Here is a 26416-nt window from a genome sequence, read left to right on the forward strand (position 1 = left end):
CTGTATGAGGAACTTGAACTTTATACATAACTCACTTAACAAATCTGAGTAATTTGTTTGGAGTCACCCAGGTTCTTTTGGATCTTGTCTTTGAGAAGAGTTTCAAAAGGACCCTAGTCTAAACCTTGGTCACCCCACCATACCTGCCTAAGAAAACTACTTGTCAGTGTTCTCCAAATTTAGTCTGAAACTCAGTCATGAAAGATTCATTAAATGGCCATTTGGAGTTTTGGATTATTGCTATTACATATAAGGGACAAGGCTAATACACTGCATTATTCACAAAGAAATCTAACAGATCAAGATCCCTGTGTCTGCATGAAATGGAATCAAAGAAAATTGGTCCCTGTACTTGGCACCCATAAGTGAAGATAGCTGATAAGATCTTGAGGTTAAAGTAGAGGGGAAATGCTGAAGAAATCACAGATCCTCTGACCACGGTTGAGAAAATAATGGCCCCCAAGGATAACCATATCCTAAACCTGGGAGTCTGCGCCATGAAGCAACTGCAGAGATTCAACTGAGTTTACAGACTTTAAGATGGGGAGATCATCCCGGATCACGATGGGCCTAATATAATGGGACTTTAGTGACAAAAGAGTAAGGTAAAGGGTTATGAGAGAGGGTGATAGACCCAAAACACTGAGGGACTTGATTCGTTATTACTGGCTTAAGGGCAGAGGAAGGGGTTCATGAGCCGAGCAATCTGGTCAGCCTCTACAGCTAAAGGTGAGTCTGAGATGAAAGATAGCAAAGGAAAGGGGGTTCTCAGTCCTACAACAGCAGAGAACTTCCTTCAGCCAATAACGAACGAGAACAACAAATGAGAAAGGATATGGATTTTCCTTTAGTGCCCCCAGAAAGGAAGACAACTCTGCCAATATCTTCATTCTAGCCCAAATGAGACCCATGTTGGACTTCTTACTTATAGAACTATAGATAAGTGAGCAAAGTTGTGATGGTTTAAGCTGATGAATCTGGTCACTTGTGTTAGCATTAAGAAACTAGTACGCTGATTGTTGATTGAATATTCATAAACTGTCAACTTTGATTTCCAGTCAGGTGGAGCTTGTGAGTTGCCTGTGCGAGTTGGGACTGGGTATGGCTACCTGTGCCCCAAATACCGTTGTCCTAAGCATGCAAACTGCTATCATTGCTCTTATTAGTCCTTGCTTTAAAGATATCTACAGACGAGTACCAGACTTTCATACTATTGAGATTCACAGGAGAGGTGATTTTGCAATCACAGGTCTCTACTTAGTTAGTTATCATACTTTTAACCTGAAATGCTACCAGAGGTTTAAGCCATCCCGTTTAAATTCCAGGCAGAAAGATGAAAAACAATCCAATTTATTTAAGAATATTTCCACAGTAGTTGCATACAATATCTCTGCTTCTACCTCATTGGTCAAAACTTGGTCATAAGATCACAATCTACAAAAGGCTTAGGAAATCAACTGGTCAACTCAAAGTCAGGATTCTCAAAGGCTGGACTTCTCAGCATCTATAGTAACCAAGTGTAATCAGCATCCATGGGGAGTAGAACCCTGTGATGCTTCCATTCCAGCACAGCCCATCCTGCTATAGAGCCCACAGCCTGTGAGAGTGCATTCATGTGAGTGCATAAGTGCATAGCAACTGATTAGAGCTCCAAGTCACTCACACAACACATCTAGCAGCTGAGGCTCATCACAGAGACTGGGTGACCTAGCTATTATGGAACTTAAGTCAGACTGAAAGCAAAGACCTTGAGACTGTGACCTGTCAAAAGCCAAAGAATTTATGGCTGCAAGAGCGGCACTGGGTGTGACAAGATAGAATTGGCAGAGAGGAAAGGATTTCCAGGGATGGAGGATCCTTGGCCAATACTAGTGGGGTCCTGAGATATTCTTGGGGCCAGCTGCCTCCACAGAAAGCAGGCTCTGGAGCCCAGAGCCAGGAAGAGAAACAGGGACTGTCCTGCTTATCAGCCAGGAAAACAAGCTGAGGCCTCAGGGAACATTTGAAGCGGGAGTTCCTTGGCCTCCATCTTGGACAAAGGCTCTGTTTTGTAGCTGAGCTCCCTGTAGAATGGTTGAGATGGGGTTTACAGTCATAGAAGCTCGGGGAAGTGCTGTCAGAGTTCTCTGGACCCACTCCTTCTACATCACCAGTTAACCTGGCAGGAGGGCAGAAACTTGGAGAACCAATGATATAGCAGTCCTTGGGCATATAGTCTCTAGGTAGTGGGAAGTGGACAGATACATGGCTTCCTCTGTAGAGCTACTACCCTGACTCCTGGAAAAGCTGGTGTCCCAAGGTTGGGGTTTCATCAAGACAATAATGGTGGTAAGCATTGAACATAGGCACACATTTCACATGCATGTTGACCATCAACTTTCATAGCACTGACTACAGTGCAAACTCAACATCATGGCCTCTTGGCTCATTAGAGAGAAAACATGAATTTATAAGCAATGATCCTAACTACCACCAGATAGATATCTTGACTACATTGTGTTGAAGCAGGTCTGGGCTGCCAAGCAGTGGCCCAATGATGACATTATAGTTTCGGATCAGGAGGCCCTCCATAGAAACAGGCTCTTCACACATGGGTTCAAGATGGAAGGAGTAGGCAGTTAGTGTCCTCCCTGGGATTTGTTTCAACTGGTTCACCCATGAAAGTGTGGGCTGCTGTATGTAATGTAATACTCAGTTAAATATTATGTGCTTTCTTGGTGTTTGTTTGTTTATTAATTAATTAATTAATCTATTTATTTATGTGTCTATGGCCATAGTTTCTTGCAGCTACAGACGAATGTCTGTCTACCTTTATGTAGATGGCTAAGGAATCCAGGCTGGTAGGTTTTGCATAATCAATTATGAATTACATAAATCTGAATTTCAAGTAAATGATGACTAATGTTTTAATGTATGTATGCTGCATACAATATTTGCCAATGTAATATTGGGGGCATACTTAACAGTAAATCAATAAATTAGTTTTTATATTTATATTTTTATATTTATATTTTTATATTAATATTTATTAGTTTTTTTTAGGATGGTTAAAAAGTTTTTTTAAAGTTTATTTTCTTTATTTGAGAGAGAAAGAGACAGCGGGGGGAGAGAGGGAGGGAAAACGGGCATGCCAGGGCCTTCAGCCACTGTAAATGAACCCCATATGCATGTACCACCATGTGCATCTGGCTTATGTGGGTCCTGGGGACTTGAACCTGGGTTCTTTGGTGTCATAGGCAAACACCTTAAACTCTAAGCCATCACTCCAGCCCAATAAATTGTTTTTGTAAGAAAAGTTAAGTGCATTAAAAACTCAAATGTTATCCGGGCATGGTGGCACATACCTTTAATCCCAACACTCGGGAGGCAGAGGTAGGAGGATTGCCATGAGTTCGAGGCCACCCTGAGACTCCATAGTGAATTCCAGGTCAGCCTGGGCTAGAGTGAGACCCTACCTCGAAAAATCAAAAAAAAAAAAAAAAGATAAATAAATAAAACCTCAAATGTAAGACCTACAACCTCAAAACAATTAGAAAACAAGACAACCTAGGGAGAATGCTTTACAACACCAGGTTCTTCCGGTGATGTCCAGAAAGCATAAGCAACAGACACAAAAATAGACAAACTGGATTACGTCACACCCCACATTCAGAGGGCATCTACACGAACACACACCTACTACCATGACTCTCTTCCCTTGCCTACCTGTTGGCTGGGAAAACAAACAACAAAACAACAACAACAAAAAAACCCATAGCAGCCATCTTGGTCATACGGATACACAGCTTGTGCTGAGTGAAGGTGGCTGAGCCAAAGAGCCACCTTGTGACTCAGAATGACCCCGAGGCGCGACCGTCCTTCCCTTGGTCAGTGCAGGCATGTGAGGTGCCAGAATGTGCCGTTCTAAGTGGCTGTGCTTGGGCTCCGTGGTGGCAATTTGCTTGTGCCTGAAGTTCTTTGGACATGGTTAGTGGAACTTGGTCATTTTTGGAGGGGATTTTCTCCTACCCATCCTTTTTCCAGGAGGGTGACCTTCAGCCCAATAACAAGACCTATGACAGGCACCAGAACGTGCTCATGTCCTGCTCCAAAGGCAGCCAGGGCCATCTGTGGGCTCAGGTTATTCGTCCTTCATAGCTAGGAGGGCTAAGTAAACAGCCTTGGATGTAGAATTTATTATTTCTGTTGAAGTTCCTCTTGAAAATATTTTAATCAGGATTATGTTCACCACTTCTTAAATAATGTTTAGTGCTGACGTTCATTGCTGATTCATTCTTCTCAAACCTATCATTTGAGAAAATTGTCTTTTGCTGCCTAAGTATTTCATGACATTTGAAACTTTTTCTACAAAGTTCTATCTTTTATCATACCCTTCTAGGGGTTTATTTAGGCAATTCTGCTGAGCACTTATTTCACTGACTATTAACAACAAAATGCTTTGTACACTTTGCAAAACCTTCTTACAGTCTAATAGCATTTAACCAGCGAAGCTTGGTATGTGAGCTTAAGTAGCCTTGTTCCCATTCCCACACTTACCCTGTAGATCCAACAGCCCTCTTTAGCCTCCTAATAGAACAGCAGCATTGAGGTCTCCGCTATGAGGTAGGTTACACTGCAAGTCTGTCCTCACTTAGGGCCATGAAATACTCTTTTAAACCATTTTGGAGATCCAAAGGTGAGGCATGTCCTCACTGTGGGGGTCACAGTGCTGAATTAGATAGACAGTGTTCACCTTATAAGTAGGCACCTGGGGGCAGCTGATGAATTGGAATCCTTGTGTCTTGAGCAGGGTGGTGGATGCCTCCTGAGCACTTTCCTGTGGACAGTGTCCCTGCTGTCCCAGTGAAATGATTCCCATGAGGGTGCTGGCCACTGAAAAGGACAAATGATCCAGCTCAGGCTTTCTGAGTACTGGAACCCTCTCATGACAGTAACTGGATCCAACCAGGTCACCCAACCCAAGTCTAAGCCAACCACTGCCATTTTTTTTCCCCTGAGATTTAGAATTTAGGAAATAGGAAGAGACCAGCCACCTCTGATCGGTCATCACCAGGCTGAGCTGATCTGGTTATAGTCAACTGTGGCAAAATCTTTTGTCATATATAGGATTTTTGTTTTTGCAACTGAGGTGTAAACAAAAATAGGTGGTAGGGAGCTAGATAAGGAGATGCTGAGGGACAGGCAGTTCAGGTCAGCTGGGAGGAAAGAGAGCAGGTGGATCAGATACTAGGACAGTGACTGGCTCGTATAGGTGCTCATTACGTATTTGTTGAGCTGAACATGATTTTTGAACTCCTCAGTCTAGGAGTCTCCATCACACTGTGTATTATGTTAAGCAGAATGCACACAGTATTAGTCCTCAGTGGAATGAATGAGTGGCACTGTACTAACTACATCTTTAGGTAACTGAAAAGAGACTGAAGGCTGAAAGTTTTTACCATCTTACTGAATCGTCACTTTCTCAAAGTACTGCAATGCAGAGTGGTAATGAAAAGAAAAGGATTAATTATCAGGCAGGCCTGGTTTTGATTTCTGCCTTCAGAATCAAACAGCTGTGTGATGTTGAGGAAAAGAGAAGAGTTTCTGAGGCAGGGGCAGGGAGGTCACCCTGGAGACCTGGGCAGGACAGCTGATGTAAAGGAAACACTCTAGTGCAGTATTTGCACATGAAGATAATTTTAATCGAGAGTCTTCAATGTTTCAGACACTGTTTCATGTCTGTGGATTCATGAGGACGAGCCAGATGAAGGCTTTGTCTTTGAAGGGCTTCTGTCCTAGTTGAGGGAGATGGAACCAAAAACTAAATAAATGAACACGTTGTTTGAAAAATCATACAGGCTGCATATAGTCAGCTTCTCATTGTGGGGACAAACTCAACCAGAAGCAGCTTATGGGAGGAAAGAGTTAATTTCAGGCTGACACATTCCAAGGAACAACATCAATGGCAGAAGCTGGTTCACTTCCATAGATTCAAGCAGAGACACACCACCAAACAGCCAACAAACACCAACAGCCAGAGCTCAAACTGCTGTTTTCACACCTCAGGGTTGGACTACATGGCCTACCTCCCCAATGACACCTCCTCCACTCAGGCTGCTAGAGACTCAAGTTTCAAGATCAGTATGAGTCTATGTGGGCACACGTTCAAACCACCACAAGAGATTCTGTCTCAGTTGAGGGAGAGGGAACCAATATGTAAATGAATAATTTTGAAAAAGTCACACAGGCCATAGGGATACAGTTGGGATAGAAAGGAGCCAGAGCCTCAGAGGCCCCAACACCTCATCGCTGAAGCAGACCAAAAATGAACCCAACATGGCTCAGGGAAATTTTGCAGAAGAGAGGGCGGAAAGAATGTCAGAGCCACATGTAGGGTCAGGATATGCAGAGACATCTATTGTAACTGTGGGCTAACTCCACAATGCATGACCCATATACCTCAACAAGGAGGGGCCAATGGGGAGGGGATAGGCCATGGATGAGCCTAATAATGGTACCAAACTGACTGTATTTGCTGAATACAAAGCTAATTAATAAAAAAATTTTTTAAAAAAGAAAGGAGTGGGATCTTTAGACTGGCTGGTAAGGGGGCCCTCTAAGGGAAGATGAAATCTAGTCTGAGAATCTCAGAAGGACCAATGTCATCATTTAAGGCTAATACTAATAGACTTTCTTACTCTGTCATAGAGTGAAGTAAATAAGTTGATTGAAGAAAACTTTTTAACATAGTGTCTCAAGCAGACAGACTTGCAAATACAAAGGCTCTGAGGCCTCAATGTGTTAGAGGAATGAAGACCAGTCTGTGTATCAGTGGTGGGAAAGAGAAGTCATAGATGTTGACCTCATTTTCTAAATAGCATGTACTACTCTAGAAACAAGGAATATAGGCACAAAAGACAACACCCATGTATAAAAGATATTGCCTCTCCTAGTTTGGTCAAGGGAGATTCCAGGTGAGATTTGTTCTCTCTCTCTATATATGTATATGTACATACACATACACACACACACACACACACACACACACACACACACACACACACAATGTAATCTAAATCTAATTTCTCTCTGTCCATAAATATCTCCTTCTATATGTATATGTATACATTTTAATATAAATCTAATCTATGCCTTTATCTCTCTCTATATATACACATATGTATGTATGTATATATGGAATCATGCCTACTTTTATGTCTTTGCTTTGCTAATATAATTGAGTTAGAGGCAGGAAAAGATCTGTCAAGCTTTTTCTACTAAGCAAGCAGGAGAGGGTTAAACAGTAAATATGAGATTGCCCACCAGTGAATTTAATGTGATTTTACTTTGTCTGCAAACCATCTGCATGTATACGAAGCCATGCAAAATTTAGAGGAGAAATGAGGGTAGTTATTCATCAGGATCCAGAGGGGCTGGTCAAAGTCCTGCCTGTGAAGGATTATAGAATCCATATCCAACTGTTTTCCTGCTGGCTATCCTCGAACATGTTCTGGTTTCTCTATGCAGTCACTTGGAGGTATCGCAATGTTTTTTTCATATAACTGTGAGAGGGTGCAGAGGGCTCAGAGCAGCAGAGGAAATGGCATCTATGAAAAATAAAAGAGTAGAGTCCAAAACTGATCAGAGCTCAGGCTTAAATCAGGGGCACCTTGAGATGCCAGCTTATTTCCTACAAGAGTATCTTAACCTCTCACTGTGTGATCACTTCTATTCTCATAGTTTCTTTTGATACAGTTTTTTTTTTTTTTTTTTTTTTAGTTGTCATTCAGAGATTTAGGTATCTTTCCCAAACAATTTGTCTTAGGTAATTCGTTTTAAATACCATCTATAGGCTAATGATATACATCATACCTTTAGGAGAGCTATTCCCTTGAGCTCTAAGCTTGTATACTCAGCTTTATTGATATATGTAGTTGGATGTTTCACAGGCATCTCATAATTTGTTTACGCTCATATTCCTCACCATTGTATTCCTTCTTTATTCTCCATCACCTCTGTAAATTGCACCACTATCTACCCATTTGTTCCTGGATCAGCTTTTCCCCTCATGCCCAACAGGTCGTGTGTCAGCCATGTCTTACAGGCTCTAGTTCTGAATGTTATCTCAGGCCTCTGCCACTTACTTCCATGTTCATAGTTGATATACAAGTGCTGATTGCCACCACCTACTACCTAGAATCATGGCATAGATTATAAATAGCTTCTCTTTGATTTACTTTTGCCCTGTCATAATATGTTCTCTGTAGAAAGATCTTGAGAAGTACAATTTAGATCCACCCCCTTCTCACCTCTGTGTACAAACACATATCCAAAAGACTTCAATTGGGACTTCAATTGTAATTTGGTTATCAATCAGTCTTTCACCTAGAAAAGACTACAAAGGTTGTAGCAGTTACCTTCTCATTTATGGAGAAAAAAACCCACCAATCAGAAGTGGGAAAGGGTTTATTTCTGGCAATCAGAATTTCTCTCATTTTTTAGCTACCAAGTATATGTCAACTTGCTACAACAACCCTAAGACACTAACACACTTGTTATCTACTTTGGTGTGATTGAGGTCTTTCTTAGCCCAAGGCTTACTTGGTGGTCAATCTCTAATGCTACCACATTCAGTGATTTACCAGGCCAACCTAAGATGCTTAAAGAGATCAATGCATGGTGCAGTAAAAACTGATACTGAGGACAGTCTTACGTATGTGTAACCATAAAGCCTTCATAAAATTTAAGTGTTCATACTCCCCATGGTAGCTGATATTTCTCCCTCTATTCTCTTGCTATATTCTCTGCAACCTCTCATTTCCAAACATCTTTAGCTTCCTCTGTCTCTCTCTCTCTCGCTGTGTATGTGTGTGTGTTTTCTCTACCACTCTCTAAGTCCCTTTAGTCATCACATCAGCAAGAGTTTAAGGAAGATCCACTATGATCCTGGGTGTTGTAGAGATTTATGCCTCTACAATGATATAAAGACATTAGCATTAATAGTGGCACTGGGCTGGGGAGCTGATTCAGTGGATAAAGCACTTCCACACCACCATGAGGAACTGAGTTTGGATCCCTAGAATCCACTAAAGCTGGATGCAGTGGCCCCTAGCTTGGCGAATGCAGCAATGAACAATGAAGAGACCCCACCTCATATGAGGTAGAAGGTGAGGACAGACATTTGAGGTTGTCCTTTGACCCGCACACACAGCCCACGACACATACATGTACATACACAGATTTTTTTTTTAAAGTAGCTAACAGCAACTGGCCACATGTTGCAACCGCTGAACTAAGTACTGTCCATATGTGATCTCTCCCAGCCTGCGGGACCTGGCAGTATGGCAGCCCCACCATCACACGTTCTCACGTCACTCTCTGCAGCCCTCCTTCCTCCAGGGGGACATCTGACCAGAACCAGGAACCTACAGAGAGACCTTCACATTTCACATACAATCTTTACATTGTATATTGTACATTACTCCTATCTGCTATGGTACAATGTCTACTGTATATTCGGAGGGGAGGTCAGAGTCTGGAAAATGATCATTTCACCTGGTCTCGACCAGCTGCACCTGGACGGCCACAGGGAGATCAGAAGGAGGAGAAGAAAAGGACAGAAGAGGCCGTTCCAAGCCACTTGCCACTTGGATCAGAAGACTGAATGTGGTTTGTCCACAGAGTAATAGGATCTAGTCTAACCCAGGCATCAAATAGTCTCCCTGGGGTAGGAGGGAGACACTAGTGTACAGAAAACAGCCACATAGAACCAGTCTCTGCTATTAGAATGGAGCACCTCAAAATTCCCTGAGCTGCCCGTGGATGTCAGAACATATTGATCACACCCACCTTGACATCCTCCAGAGAAAACAGAGCCAGGGACAGACACATGTGCACCATCTTCCCCCTGACTGCCTTGCCTGCCACAGCAGCTGGGCCCAGACCCCCCTCCACATGGCTCGCGGCAGCCAGGCCCCAGGTGTGCCAAATGCCCTGGAAGTTACCTATAATTGTGTGCACAATGACAGACTCACACTGCTTGCATCCACACCAGCTCCCTTTTGCTCTGAAAGCAACTTCTCAAGTTTATCCCCACCTGTGTCCCTCTAACTCCCCTGAGGCTGCCAGCATGTCTAATTTGTTGGTTCTGAGTGGCTTCTGTGGCACTTTTTAAGGTCCTCTGTATTTGACCTTAACACATGTTATCTTATCTCAGATGTTTTTGTATTCCCTTTTGAGCTTGCCTCCTGCCTTCACTCTGTGGGGCTAATGTCTGTATTTCATGTGTCTCCAATTATTTTTTGCACATCTTCTCTCTCTCTCTCTCTCTCTCTCTCTCTCTCTCTATATATATATATATATATATATATATATATATATATATGTAATTTACACACACACACATATATATATATGTATGTATATCTGGGTCCATTCTTAAATATTCAGTGAGTACATAGCACTTGGCTCTAGTACTAGAGATTCTCAGTGGTTTCTTGCTAAACTATTTGCAGTAATATGTAATAGTGCTTCAGGTTTGGAAAGTGAGGGAGATTTTGCTAGCTCTGGGTGGGCTCAACTTAAGTGTTAGAGCACTAGACATTCAGTGGTCATGAAAAGTCTCCAAGATCTCAAGTCTGTTGTCTCCAGGAGATATAGAACAGTGAATGAGGCCCAAAGGAGTGCATGCAAAGAAGGGAATATACACAGGTTTTATTGCAATGAGATAGAACAATGCTCCCCACAGAGAGGAGGGGGGGCTCAGAAAGAGCTGCCAATTGGTACCTGGGGTCTCACTGTTTTTTACAGGTTTGGCCCAGTCACCAGGCACTGTGTAGACCAATCAATGATTTAATCATGTCCACCATGAACCACTCAAGGTTTTAAATGATTTCCCTCCTATTCTTTTTTTAAAATTTATTTGAGAGAATGAGAGAGAGAGAATTGGTGTGCCAGGGCCTCAGCCACTGAAATCGCACTCCAGATTCTTGTACCACCTAGTGGGCATGTGTGACCTTGGGCTTGCCTCACCTTTGTGCATCTGGCTTATGTGGGATCTGGAGAGTCGAACATGGGTCCTTTGGCTTCACAGGCAAGCGCCTTAACTGCTAAGCCATCTCTCCAGCCTTCCCTCTTATTATTTAGCATGTAGAAATTTACTTTGGCATTCTGAATCTAGCTCTTTTCTCCCCATAGACATGGTGATGCCACATGTTATCACTGCTTGCTCTAGTGCCCTTCAAACCTGGTGGAAAACATCACACAATCTGAGGTCATGCTAATTAATTCTCGTGCTTGCCTTGCTGACATTGCAGTAAACAGTGCTTATGGGAAGGGTGGGAAATGTGTTTCTTCTGGTTCTCAGCACAATTTTCAGTATGAGCCTAAAAAAAATCAATTCCTGATGGATTCGGGTATCCAATTACAGTCAAAATCAAGCCATTCATGAATAGTTACCACATTTTTTTTTTTCAAAGTAGGGTCTCACTGTAGCTGAGGCTGACCTGAAATTTGCTCTGTAGTCTCAGGGTGGCCTTGAACTCACAGCGATCCTCTTACCTCTGCCTACCGAGTGCTGGGATTAAAGGCATGCACCACCACACCTGGCTTAGTTACCTAATTCTTGAGAAATAAATTCTATATAAAAAACTCACAGTGAAGAGTGGGAAATGGGGAAATAGGACAAATGATTTTGAGGAGGAGTCCAGCCTGATAGAATTATGATTTATAGCTAGAGGAATACTTTTCTTTCTTCCTTACAACTGGTGGATTCACTCAGAGTGCACATTTGTTTAAGATATGTTTCCTGATTAGCAATTTGGACCACACTTCTTCCAGTTGGAATAGACTTAATGTGTTGGGGTGTTAATAGTGTGCATGTTACTCAACCAAATATTACATACTCTTCATATCATTTACAAAGGACAATGGGCAGCATTATAATGATGGAGAAGAAAAATGTCATTTGTTGAGTGTCATAATTATAAATGATACCTTATACATGTTATTTCATTTAATCCTATCAACTCAGGGTTGGAAGTGTGTGACCTTGGATCCCAACACTGTAGGTTTAAATTCTGGTTCTGCAACTTTATAGCTGAGTGACTTCAGTTAATTCCTTATCTCTTTAGAAATCTGTTTCCTCATCTATGAAATGGAAATAAGAAATGTGCCAATCCTAGAGGATTAGATGAAACCGTGATAAAGAATAGCTAGTAGCAACGATGATGAAGGTCATGGTAGCAATGCTAAAAGTTGTATGGCATTTACAGTGTGCCAGGGACTCTTCTGCACACAGATGCATTATTATTCCTATTTTATAGTTGAAGACATTGAAAAGCAGAGAGATCAAGAAATCTGTACTTTGTTGTACAGCTGTTTTCAGTGTTACAACCTAGAGTTCTTGCTACAATGTCCTGCATGTGGTACATGCCTAAAGAATATTTTTTGGGCATCGCATTCCTGTGAGAGGAAACGTGGGTCTTACTTAGTGCTTTTTATTTATTCTTGATTTGGCTAATATACTTGGCTTCCTTGGATTCAGCAGAGGGAGGCTGGCCCTCTTTCTTTCTCAGCACCTTCTCAGCCTGAGCAAGAAGTACTCTCTAGCTTCCATTTGTGAAAGATGGCATCAGCTGGAGAAACACATTGAAAACTTCTGTATTTCAAGGCTCTTGCTGGAAACCTAGAGATCCCTCTCCTCTGGAGCCTCACAGAGTCTTCATTTTCCAGGTTTTGCTTTCATTCCCTATCAGATAGTCTTGTCATGCAGTGTTTTCTTAATCTTGGTCCCACTTAAATACTATAGAACCCTGGTCAGCTTTCAGAATCTCCTGGAGATCCTCCTGGGGCTTCTTGAGGAAGTTGGACATGAATTTGTGTAACTTTGGCCTCCTCATGTTCTGTGGCTCAAGACACCACTGGTGATGTAGTCAACCAGTTCATCAGGTTCCAGGGCCCTCTCATCAATGCCAGTTCTCTGCCCATGGAGCTTCCAAACACATAGACTCTAAGATGTCACTACTTTTCTCATAGAAATTTAAGTATTGTCCCTCTCTGCAACTCATGGCTTAGCTTTGGCCTCACTAATTCTGTAATAATTCTACACATTCCAGTATCTCACACAGACCCACATGTTACCAACTCCTCTAGCCTGCTGATAGCACCTGTCCCCACCAGACTATAGAGAGGCTGGGCAACAGAGATGCCCAACCTTTCCCTTTGTCATTCTTACCACAAATGGCCATTACATATTTATTTTGTGGGACTACCTGACACCCATCACTCCCATTAAATGATAAACTTCATGAATGAATGGACTGTGTGTTTTGCTCACTTTATCCTAGACATAGTCTCACATCCCTGAATGTAGTAGTGCTCAGTAAATAATGCTTTCTTCCCTAGACCTACCCTCCACCTCCCAGGATGTAGGGAAGGAAGACAAAAATACTAATATAAATCAATTCATGGGAAGAAAAGATGTCGTCCTCCATGTCCTTTCCTCCAGTCTAGTACCAGGATGAAGACTGTGGCCTCCTGAGTACAGAGCGTATGCTTGAGAAGACAACCTGCTCTCAAATGTATGACCACTGTGTTGGCAGGACCTAGTGTCCACAGGTGGAGGCGGGGGCATTGCTTTTGTCTAGCTTCTCATTTTTCTATTGCTGAGTTCATGAGGAGGCGTCCATTTCCAGTTCCACAATTCTGTATTTCTCCTACTACCCACCCCCAGAAAGCACAGGCAGAGAAACAACTAGGGGTCAACATATGGTGTCCATCTATTTGCTCCGAAGGAAGGAGTTACTTCTGGCTGACCTCACTCTCTTGCATGTGCTTCCTAGATAACTTTTTTTTTTCCTCAATGCCTTTTCCATGATACTCTCCTGCTCCAGAAACTTCTGTAGGCTCACCTGTTGTGTTGCATTTGTAACCAGCAGGCCTGGAGTTTGGTCTCTACCATATGACTCTAGATTCAACCTCAGTTTTCCCTTTTATGCTGAGAAAGGCTGCCACCAGCCATGTTGTGCTTGCTTGTGCTTGGATTAAACAAGCACACCACCTCCTGATATCAACAAATACCCAAGTGAATGTTACCATAGGGATTACCCTGTGGCAGCAATTATGTGGGAATCTATGCATTATCTGATTTAATCCTCATTACAATTCATTTTATTTTTTTCTGAATTGAAGCTCACAAAGTGAGAACTCATTTGAGGCCTGGTAGCTTCTGGGTGGAAGAGTAATTAAAACCTGCTGATGCAACCATGGAATTCTGTTTTAGTGATTAGAGAAAAAGAGCTCTAGATAATGTGGGGTGGTATATAAATTGTAGAATTTCCTTCCATGCTCTGTATTCAGTTAATTAATACTTGTTTAGCACCTGTTTATTAATTCATTTAATTTAATGTTTACCGAGCACCTCTTGTATGCCAGACTTCTAGGAGCAGTAAATGCTGAGGTCTCTCCAATTCTGTCCCTCTAGGGTTCAGTTAGCCAGAGATCTAATTTCTGACACCAGTCCTTATCCAGCTCTACTATCTTCTGATGACCTTTGGAATTCAAAGGCTCAGATTCATAATTTTAAAAACAAAGACAAAAGTTAAAACAAACACTAAATTAAAAAAATCACAATTCTACACTTGCACAGAGATGAGGGTACTTCTATCACAGATGAGGGTTACATGTTCTCAACACTCTCAGTGATGTTTTGCAATTTTGGTTGAAGACCCCTTTTTTACACAATCTCATAATAGTATGTACCTCTCCTTGCCATCCTTGTCTATCCCTGATGTTACACTCATTTGTGGGTATGAAATATGTTGTGCTGTGTTGCAATTTTTGTTCATTGTTAGGTGCCCCATCTACCTCAGAGGTACGCTATAAACAATTGTCCAACAAACAAATTAGTTCCTACTATGTGCCAGTCCTTGAACAAAGAATCCTATACACATTATCTTACTTTGTGGGCATACTTTGGTATGACATTTTCCAAATAACGAAACAGGCATTACACAGATTGTAGGTCAGGTCTAACCAAGGCTCATCCTGATCCAAAGTGCCATGTCCCCTCAGTGTCAAACTAGAGTTTGGAAACTAGAAACACGCAAGTATGTCTTTATGTGGGAAAGTATGTTCAGCACCTAAGCCTGTGGGCTCCATATTCAGTCCACTTGAGTTGAAATCATGGCTCCATTATTTCCTAATTGTTGGACCTTGGAGGCATATGCCCACTCTTTGACTTAGTATCTTTCAATATAAAACAATAAAAAAAAAAAATGAACAAACCAAAACTACACACATACCATATGGCATTAATGCAACATGAGCTGGATAATTTGTGAAGTGGTTATAATAGCAGCTGGCATGTTGTATGAATCTACATATTACACGTACTAGAGTTTCTTCACCTTGGGATAAAGAAAAGCTTTAAATTCTGTATGTCATTGTTTAGATATTAAGTTGAGATTCTACGTATTGAACACTCTAATTTGATAGGAAATGGTGAAATTTCAGTGCTGGTAATTAAAATAATATAGCAGTAATTAATACTAATGTAGGTCTTCTACATGACAGTATAATACATCCATATAAAACAATTGCTGGAATTTAATACCATCTTGTTAATTTTAACCATCTTGTTAAATCTGAATTAAGTGTATCTTAAAGAAATTATTTATATCATTATTGAAGTTCTAAGCTGTCTGCTTATTTCAGAAGTTTAACCAGAGTTGCCTGCAATAGTGTTGATTTGTGGTTTTGGTTCACGTAAGTGAACATTTCTGGGTGACCACATTAATGGCATGGAACCTGTCCAGGAGGGCCACGTGGGACTAATCTACAAACCTCAGAGCCAGAAACCTGTCTTGCTGCTTGCCAAGAAAGTAAGCCCAGAGGAACTGGAGGCACTTAAGAGCATTTCTACAGAGCTTGTGGCCGCCTTGCCTGGGGTGCCCCAGAGGATCGCACTTCTTGGCTATGCTTGACAGCTGTGTGTGTGAGCAGATGGGCCCAGTGTTGGGATGCGGAGTGGAGTGGAATCCTTTGGAAAACAGAAGTGTGTGTGAGTGTGAGTGTGTGTGTGTGTGTGTGTGTGTGTATGTGTGTGTGTGTGATGATAAACTTGCTTGATTATGGAAGATGTGAGGCTTCACAATCTGCCCTCTACTTGCAGGAGACTCAGGAAAAGCCGGTGGTGTCCTCCCAGTCAACTCCCCTAAAACCCAGAAGATCAGATGGCTTTGGTAACAGTGTGAGAGTAGAGGACTGAGGTCCAGCTCAAGCAATTTGGCAAAGCCAATGGTCCTTCTTGGCTCTTTTGTTCTGTCCAACCCCTCAAAAGATTAGGAAGGAGCCATTCATATTGGGGAATGCCATCTGCTTTATTCAACATACTTGGGCAAATGGTAATCTCTTCTGGAAACATCTTTTCAGATAAATTCAGAAATGATGTTGTGGGATGCATGTTGATTCATGAAACTCAAGATCACAGGGGACTTAGTGTGAATATAGGAGCAAGTCCAATTAGACTCCTCTGGTGTAAAGGGCAACTGCCCAGCTGTGTCCCCCGATGTGGAACAAGGTCAGTGGGAAGTCAGGATGAAATCTGAATAGGAGATACCAGGCAGAATCTGGAGGGCAGCCAGCTGCACAGTCAGATATTTGCCCATCAGAGCAGAAGGCGTAAGATTCAGGAGACAGAAATGCAAGCAGAGAGCATGTGTTTCAAAATGTTTCCCATGAGATCTTGAGATATTTTCTCTCCTATTTTTAATGTTTATTTATTTATTTATGTGTGTGTGTGTGTGTGTATGTGTGTGTGTGTGTGTGTGTGTGTGTGTGAGAGAGAGAGAGAGAGAGAGAGAGAGAGAGGGAGACTGACTATGGGTGTACAAGGGCCTTTTACTCCAGACATATATGCCATTTTATGTGGGGATTTGGGAATGGAACCCACGCCATCAGATGTTGCAAACAAGGGCCTTTAATTGCTGAGCCAATTCTCCAGTCCATGTTCTCTGTTCTCTAAGAAGGATGGAGACAACAGTGGCAAGACCAGTAACAGCACTTAGTGAGCTCTTACCACATGTGAGGCTTTAAGTAACATGCCATTGAGCGCACTTGGCAAACTTCCTTGCATGGATACTATTAGTTCAATTTTATGGTTGAGCAAAGACGGGAAGAGATAACTATTGAAACAACTTAGCTAAATTCAGTTAGCTGTAAGTGGCAGAGTCCAGATTTAACTTTTGGCAGTCTGTATGATCAACCAATATGCTCTACTGCCTTCTAGAATTTACCATGCCTTTTGCAGATATTTATAGCAACAGAACACTGTTAGCAGCCTTCTGTTAGTATAGGTGTGTTTTCCTTAATTCATGAAGGAGTTCAGTAGAATGCAAGTGAGATGAGCTCCATTTTTCAAGGAAATGAAAAAATGGGGACAAATGTATATAGAAAGGCATAGCTCAACCTAGTAAAATACAAAATCTAGCACTTCATACAGCTGTTGAAATAGAATGACCAGTTCTGTAACACCAAATGGAAGTTCAAAGAGTTAAAAAGAAAAAGTGGGTAAAAGTATATTCGTACATGTTCCTAAGATAAAATTGAATATATGTTTACCAATGTAGAACTTTGCTCTAATAGGGAACTTCTGGCAAATAAACTATTTGGAAAAGGAGAGGACAGGGGAGAGATGCTATTTTAATTCTAGATTCTTTTGTTTTTATCTTTAAAATTCTGTGTTATGTGATTATATTATTTATTTGAAATGTGGTTTATAAAATGTTAGAATTGAGGGTCCGTAGGTCAGTACAGACTGTGATTTGAAGTGAGGAGCAGGGAGGGAATTTCCAAATCAATGGTGATGTAGTGAATAATTTGGAGGGAAAATTGGGGTGTCAAGTACTACCAACAAAACTGTGTTTGGTATTCTGAAGTGTTTGGGAATGTTAATTTTTACAGTCTCTATAAGAATTGATTTTGAACATAGAAAATTGTCAGAGGGTCCTATAGCATGGTCATGGCCTTGGTGACTCCAACATATAAAGACAGACCTAACTCTGGATGCTCTATTTTTTTGAGGGGGGTATTCTATTTATGTTGGTCACTTATTCTTCCAAAATCCTACAGAGCCCTGTCCTCAATAACAGCCCTTGTCTTAAATATTGAAGCAAAATTTTATTCACATTGTAAGGTATAGAAATTACAAAAACCTTAGGTTGTAGCTCTTCAGGTCTTACTCATACTGCTTCTAATTTTATCATAATAGTTATGTTATTTCACCCAAGGATCAAGCATAGCTGGATTGAAAGAGCATTTGGAAATATGGCAATATGGGCTACATAAATTATTAATGCATAAGTTTACCAGAGAACCCAAGGGAGTTGACTGTGTGGAGTCTGCAAAGGTGGGTCCAGATCCACAGAGGAAAAAAAAAAAATGAAAAGAATTTAGAAAATATAAATAGCAAAACTATTTTTGGAATTATTCAAATTCTTAAAAATTTGCCAGAAGAGTTACTAGGAAAACCCTGCATTTCCCAAGAGAGCAATAAAATAATAAAGCAATTATTGTTCCAAGAGTAGCACTTGAGTATTTAAACTTCAAATAGGTATAGTTTAAGAAACATAAAATTAATGAATGCAATGTTGCAGAATAAAAAAAAAAAAACAAAAATAAGGCAGAAGAAGGAAGGCAATTTCCAGACTAAGGAATGAAATATGGACACAAGCAATATGAGTCCTGGTGAAATGAAAACTTGCAGACTATGTCTCGTGCTTTGTTATGTCAAAGCTCATCCCCAGCAACATACGTCCTCCAGCAAGGCTCCACCTCCACGCAAGGCCTCACGTTTTCCCAAACTGCCTCCAGATGGGGACCAAGTATTCAGCATATATGGGCCTATTGGAGACATTTCATTCAAACAACCACAATTTGGTATTTCTATTTTTTTAAAATTAAATATGGTTTGATAAAATTTTTCAGGTACTAATTAGGCAATCTTGAACATTTCAAGTTATTAAATTATAATTGTATTTTTTCCTTGAGAAACTTTGATAGAAAGAAATCTAATTTTTAAGTCTTTTGAATGGATCAGCTATTGACTTTTTCTATTTTACCTTGGATTTGTTGGTTTGATTAAATTTCTGTTATTTTTCTGTGATTGTATCAGCTATTTGTTGGCTTACTATATCTTTCATAATATGAGGATTTTAAGCACTAAGGTATTTTTTTTGCTTTAATATTCAATATAAGCATTTTCCTTGTTTTTAGTGTTAAATACATTTTAAAAAATTTTTCTTTTACTTTTCTTTTGAGGTAGGGTCTTGCTCTAGCCCAGGCTGACCTATCATTCACTATGTAGTCTCAGGCTGGCCTCAAACTTACAGTGATCCTCCTACCTCTGCCTCCTAAGACCTTTCTTTTTTACTGAGAACTTTATTGCATGAATATATTGCATACTAGTCATATTCCAATCCAGTTATACTCTTATGTTCCCTTCCCTAGCCTCTGTTCCACTTAAGTCCCTCCTCAGTGGGATTATTGGTAATATCTATGGGGTCATAATTGTACCAGGATCTGGTGGGGAAAAGGATGTGCGATTTTTCTTTTACTATTTTTTTATTTATTGCTGATCCAGCACTCATTCTATAGTTTCAGGCTGGCCTCAAATCCATAGTAATCCTCTTACCTCTGCCTCTCAAGCTGCCTGGCTATTTAAGTTTAATAACATTTATGAATGCATAGGATTTTAAAAGTCATTATTGACAGCTAATAATTATTTGCCCTAGTGAGGCGAGTTGCTATGCTATCAATTCTGTAGCATTCATTGAGACTGACTTTGTGCTTATTGCATGGAACATTCTGTAAACTTGTATATATGCTTAGAGGGAATATGTCTAACTTGAGTGCTAGGTTATCTGTTTACTCATTTCATTTGGCTTGTTAAATAGATTATTCAAATCTTTTTATGTTCTTCATAAATTTTCATGTGCTTGATCTCACAATTAATCAGAAAGCAATGGTAATCGCTCATCAAGAATGTGGCTTTGTAATTGTGCAAATTTGCTCATACAAATTAGGAAAGGTAAGTCTTGATGTATAAAGATTTTATATTTCCTGGTGGCTTGTGACTCCATGTTAATGTCTATTTCACATAGTGTTGATTTTATTATGCCAAACTTTCTGCAATTTAATTTAATTTTGAAAATAGTTTCAAGTTGGTTTGTGTAATTTTTTTCTCAAGGTAGGGTCTCACTCTAGCCCAGGCTCACCTGGAATTCACTATGTTTGAACTCATGGCAATCCTCATACCTTTGCCTCCCAAATGCTGGGATTAAAGGCATGCACCACCACACCCAGCAAGGTTTGTATAATTTTAATTCAAGGTGCCCTTTTCATTTCTATATGCAAGCTTAATTTAAATATTTATGACTTGATGTTTTATATTGAAATATCTTTACTCTGTTTCCTTATTTTATATCTTATATTGATTTTGAAGTTATTTGGTAGATTTTTTTTCATTTTAGTGATAATTCTTAAAATGGGCCATACTGAGGCTGGTATGGTGGTGCACAACTATTATTCCTAAACTCAGGGGCCTGAGGCAGAAGGATTGGTAATTTGAGACCTGACTGATTTACATAGTAAGACCCTGTCCTAAAAAGTGTGCACTTGGAGTTATATTCCTCTACGAAACTCAAAATTCTTTATTTTTAATCACTGGCCTGCCCTATTCCTAGCCCTATCTTAGTATGTAGGGCTTAATTTTACCCCTGGATTAATTGATAATATTGTTATCTATCAGAATCAATGCTGCCTGTGTATTTTATACCCATAATAATCCCTGAAATAACTTCAGCAGACAGTTCTCCAAGAAGACAGGAATGACTGACAAGTGCATTGAGAAATGTTTTTATCAGGCATGATTTCCCTCTTATGGAGCAGGCTTCAAATCCGAACAGAGCAGTTGGTCACTCCCATAACTTTCATGCCTTTATTGCACCAGTGGGCACATCTCACCTGGCAGGTTGGTTGTGAAATACACAGGCTTCACAGCTGGGATACTGATGGCTTTTCTCCCCGAATAGCTTTCATAACACCTTCTGGCAGAAAGAAAGCTAGTTGACAGTGAAGAACCCCTCTCCCCCACCCTCCAGCTCAGTTCTAGCTTGGTTTCCCTAAGCCCTGTAACTGAAGTATGTGGCATCTTCAGCAATAGGGACTTACCATCTAGGTTTTGTGCTCCAGCAAGAGCAATGGCTGCTGGCCAGCATTGTGTTAAAGGCCTCAGTGGACAACTCGCCAAGAGGCATCTCATCCCTGGCACTGGAATTTTCAATTACAACCTTATGTTTTCTTTAATCTTTCACATTTTTAGAAACTTCCCCCATGCATGCAATTTACTTCTCGTTTTTCCTAGCCCCCATGTGTTGTGTAGGCATTGTAATGAATGTGGTGCCTTGGAAGTGAAATGCTCAGTGAATATTTGCCAAATGAATGCATACTTTCTGCATGTGATGAGTTATAATCATGACTTCAGGTCGAATAAGACTAAGGTCTTTTGAGCTTTGAAAACTTGTGCTTGAATTCTCAACCATGTTCTGTAGCTGAAAATTAGTCTCAGCCTTTCTTTGGACTTGCCCACAATTGATTATCCACAGAGAAAACACTGTAGATTTCACATAATCTAAACTTGTTAGGAATGGAGCCAAATTTCTATATGTGAAGCTCTTGGGGATGCTTTTGTATTTTTAGATTGGATGTCTATGAAGCCTCTAGCTTCAGCATAGATTTCTGCTGTGTGTTCTGTAACTGATACTTTTAGATACTCCAGAGGAAACGCGAGGATGACAGGAAGGAGGGGTGTGGAGTGATGACTGACAGGAAGAAAGCAGACCCCACCTCTCCTAGGACTTCAACTCTGATTCATAGTTTAGTTAGCCTGGTGTTCTATGGTGGCACATCTTTTTTGTCTGTCTGTTTGTTTGTTTTTGTATTTTCAAGGTAGGGTTTTGCTCTAGTCAGTCTGATCCAGAATTCACTATGTAGTCTCAGGGGGGCCTTGACCTCATGGTGATCCTCCCACCTCTGCCTCCTGAGTGCTAGGATTAAAGGTGTGCACCACCACGCCCAGCTTAGTCTGGCATTCTCACATAATAGCTTTGTTTACTTTCAGTCCAGTTCTTTACTTATTAAGCTATGTATACATACACATGAATACTGATAGAGTAGTATATAGTGGATAAATACAGATCTCAACACTGGGTAGACCATTTAAATTTCAGCTGATACTTAGTTTTCATTTGCTTTGGTAAGTTCAGTCAGTGAGTGATATTTTCACTTCAGTGGGTCCAAAGTTATTTAACTAACTCATAGTAGATATTAATAATATTTCCTAGTCTGTTGTAGAGTGAAATAAATGAGTTGATTCAAGGAAATTTCTTAATAAAAATAATAATAAAAGGGCTGATTGCTCTTAATTCTTAAAATGTATGCTCAATTCCATGAATATTATTCTTTTGTGAAAGATTTTTAATATAATTTCTATCACAATGAGCCTTTATCTCCCAATGTGGAGTGTGTCTTAAATATAAGGATCTCTTCTGATATATTACAATGAATGTCCGTACTGAACTTCTTATTATGAACCCCCTGCAAGCCTTAAATAAGCAAGGTAACTTTCTTAAGTCAAGAGTTTATAAGAGACCCACAGACATAGTACTTCACTTCTAGGATGAGGAAAAGAAGGACTTTGGAGGGCCAAATAAGTTCAATAGAGTACAGGCACTAAGCACTCACTAGTGACTCAAGGGATAACATCTCAGGCTCTTTAAAGTCTTCTAATTACTACTCTATAAAAAATTTTAATAGCATAGATATCCCCACCTCTAAGGGAAATCTATTCTGGAGTAGTAGGCTAGAAGAAAAAGGCAATTTATTGTGAAAAGAGCTGAATGTCTAATCACCATGAAAGAGATAGAAAAGCACTTGCTTTTTTTTTTGTGGTGTCAGATTGAACCCAAGACTTCATAATGCTGGGTAAATGTTCTTTCTCTGAGCTATATCCCCAGCATTTGCATTCATTTAAAAAATTCATTTTATTATTTATTTTCAAACAGAGAGAGAGAGAGAGAGAGAGAGAGAGAGAGAGAGAGGGAGAAGAAGGGAGAGAGAGAGAGAAGAATAAGAATGGGCATGACAGGTCCTCTTGCAAATGAACACCAGATAAATTTACCCCTTCATGCATCTGGCTTTATGTGGGTACTGGAAAATCAAACCTGGGTTATCAGGCTTGACATGCAAGTTCCTTTAACCACTGGGCCACCTCTCCAGCCCTGGATTCATTTTTAAAAGAATAAAATGGTTGTTTCATACAGGAATGATAGCACTTGCCTGTAACCACAGCCATTGGGAGGCTGAAGCAAGATCTAGAGGTTGAGGTCTACATGGGATATGTTATAAACCCTGTGTGTTCTCCCTGAGGGGCAGGGAGAAATAAAAAAGAAAATTCAAAATTGTTAGAATGGCATTTTTCTAAACTGCTATTTCTACAGAATATCAAGAGGTAATTGGTGAAATAATTGTCATTTATATGTATGGAAAATTCTGGTTACATAAAGTTTGTTTTTCTTTAGATCCTAAGAAAGGACAGAAGGTGAATATAGAATTCTAGGATTCCCAGTCTACTTTGATCGTGGAATCCTCTCAATGGAACACCGATAGGACCTATCTTGGGTCACTCTGGTCTCAGACCTTTGTTTATGGTCAGAGTCCAGTACAGTGTTGAGCATTGCAACATTGCAACCATGATTCCACAGACCCATGAGGAAGTGTTAGAATTTGTTTAATGCTAGCCTTAATAAAAACAAGCAAGCAAGCAAACAAACAAACAAACAAAAAACCATACCAAGCGCTTTCAAGCCTGCTATAGAAATACTCCTAAATCTCTGAGTATCATAATGATTGTTTATGGCTGTGTTACAGATAGCATTAAAATATTTAAGTAAGTGTTCATCTGTTAAAAAATATGCTGGGGAAATGATGGTTTATCCATATGATAGGAATCCTAATCAAATTTTCCAAAGAAAAAGGTATCTACGTGTACTGATAAGGAAATATACATTAAACACACCCTTGAGAAAGAATTCCAAGTGTAGAGAAGATACACGATGAATATCCACTTTCAAAGTCATTTACATCATCATGTGCCCTTGTTTTGTGGGGAAGGGGCACAGCCCTAAATTTAGGGGAGGGTAATCTCTAGAACTTTCCTATACAGAGCTGAGAAAAGTGCTTCTTGGAGCAGAGCCAGAGAGGTGAGAGCGTGAACTCCTAGAACCCCCATCCCAGGAGTGGGCTGTCTGTCTCTGTCAGCAGCCTGAGACAAAAAAAGAAACAGATGAGAAGTTTAGTTTGAGGCATTAGTAAACCTGCTGCACCTGACGTCACCACTGCTGGGATGTTACTATGGCTGCGGCTTCTTATATGGGTACTCACTGGTGCTTTTCTTGAACAGCCCAAACCCACTAATAGTGGACAAGTAGCACATTGTATGAGCAAAGGGTAAGGAGCCTTTGACTTTAGATGATCCTTAACCAGTTGTTAAATGAAGGGGTTTAGGGGTATGACCTGCTGAACACCATGGATCCAGAACAAACATATATTCTGGTCACAATAACAATCATGTTAAGCTCACCTGTTGCCTTAAACAGATCTGTGGGCCCACAGTTAGTGACCTCATTGTCTTCAGCACTATGATCAGCAAGCACTTCATACACATGTAGGCTTGCTCTGACTTAAGAGTCCAACCAAGCTTTTAAGGGAATTGGGCAAAGAGTGTAGCTTAAGTTCAATCAGTATCTCTAAACATTGTTCATCAATATTGACCATCTCTCCTCTTCAGGCCAAAGGTACACCAAGGCAAAGGAAACCTAGTCACGTTGCTTTAAGCGGGTGGATTACATGGCTATAAGATTAACTTCAGGGCAAGTCTTAAATAGGTAATTTTGCATCTCACAACAATAGACTCAGAAAAGTTATTGTAAGGTCCACAAGAAACATTCTCACAGTTCTTTCTCATAGTTCATTGCCACAGTTTGTTCTTACAGTTCATCCCCACAACCATGCACATCATAAATTAATGTGTGTGTGTCCACACTGATGTATATGAGGGACAAAGATATCATCTTTGAAATTTTTAGTTCATGTAGAATATTGCGAGATCATTTATCCTTTCCAAACAATGAGATAAAGCTAGGTAATCTAGGGTCCTATTGTAAGAAAAACCTTCCACTATGGAAGACACAGAGAAACTTAAACAGGAAGGAATGAGCTACTGGTAATGGAGAAGTGTAATGCAGCTGCTAAAACAGCTAAAGATGGCGTGTAAAGAGACACAAGACCTGTCTGTATCACAAGACCTGTCTGTAAGAGTATTCTGGTCAGGTAAATTAGATCCAGAGCCAATCCAAACTGAAGTATGCCCGTGTCCATCTCCTAACACAGTCTCCGAGTATCTTTACCATGTGTGCAGGGTTAATAAAGCAGATCCCAGGGAGATTTTTTTTTTTCTTCTGTGCATCATGGGCCCTTTGCTGAGTGCACAGTGGCTGTCAGGTGAATGCTGGTGGTAGGCTACACTGGGGGAGCAGTGATGTTCATGAGGCTAATGAGAAAAGCATAGAACAGCATAGTGTTTCAAAGACAACTAGATGCCTGAGCTATAAAGGAAAAAGCAAGAGAGGGCCTGCACGATTGGAAAAGCTGGAAGCTGGCCTGCAGAGCATAAGAAATATCGAGACTAACGTTAGTTTCTGATGCCTCGATGGAGGCAAAACTCTGACCCTTCCTTCAAATTGTTTGATGTCAGTGGTGAACTGATTGAGCTACAGTTGTAGTAATCACACAGCCACCTCAATTACAGATTGGATGATTGGATTGGCTCAAGTTCGTGCATCAGGGGTCCAGGAAGGGAGATTGTCTTTTCGAGGCGTCAATACTTATTTGACTCAGATTCTTTTTGCAGTGTCTAGCATGCAATAAAATTATGAGACACTCATAGAAACAGGAAAAAGTCATTCAAAATTGAGAGGCAGGGTAGAAATGTGCATTTTTGAATGTAGCAAATGAGGCTAAAAAGGCAAGAGCATAGATGATTTCTCCAATGAAATAATTGCAGGAAACTTCTTTAATTGTGGGAAAGATGGCTATGTGCAAGACCACAAATAGAGAGGATCAGAAAGATTTTTGAAAACAAGGTGCTGTAATTAAAATGCCAAAAGTGAGGGCTGGAGAGATGGCTTAGCGGTTAAGCGCTTGCCTGTGAAGCCTAAGGACCCCGGTTCGAGGCTCGGTTCCCCAGGTCCACGTTAGCCAGATGCACAAGGGGGCGCACGCGTCTGGAGTTCGTTTGCAGAGGCTGGAAGCCCTGGCGCGC

At 40.6% G+C, this 26416-nt stretch overlaps 1 protein-coding gene across 2 annotated transcripts in view; it reads right to left on the bottom strand.

Moving 5' to 3' along the window:
• Window positions 1–26416, bottom strand: part of Atp10b (ATPase phospholipid transporting 10B (putative)) — a 227472-nt gene that overhangs the window by 184453 nt on the left and 16603 nt on the right. Inside the window, exon 1 of one of the 2 annotated variants that reach the window (XM_045151428.1) lies at window positions 4733–4862. The exons of the other annotated variant lie outside the window; for it this stretch is intronic. The gene's annotated coding sequence lies outside the window, so the exon portion shown is untranslated. Of the gene's footprint in view, window positions 1–4732; window positions 4863–26416 lie in introns of those variants that run through there. 2 annotated transcript variants of the gene reach the window in all.

This window comes from Jaculus jaculus, chromosome 6 (genome assembly GCF_020740685.1).
Source record: "Jaculus jaculus isolate mJacJac1 chromosome 6, mJacJac1.mat.Y.cur, whole genome shotgun sequence".
Lineage (NCBI taxonomy): Eukaryota > Metazoa > Chordata > Mammalia > Rodentia > Dipodidae > Jaculus > Jaculus jaculus.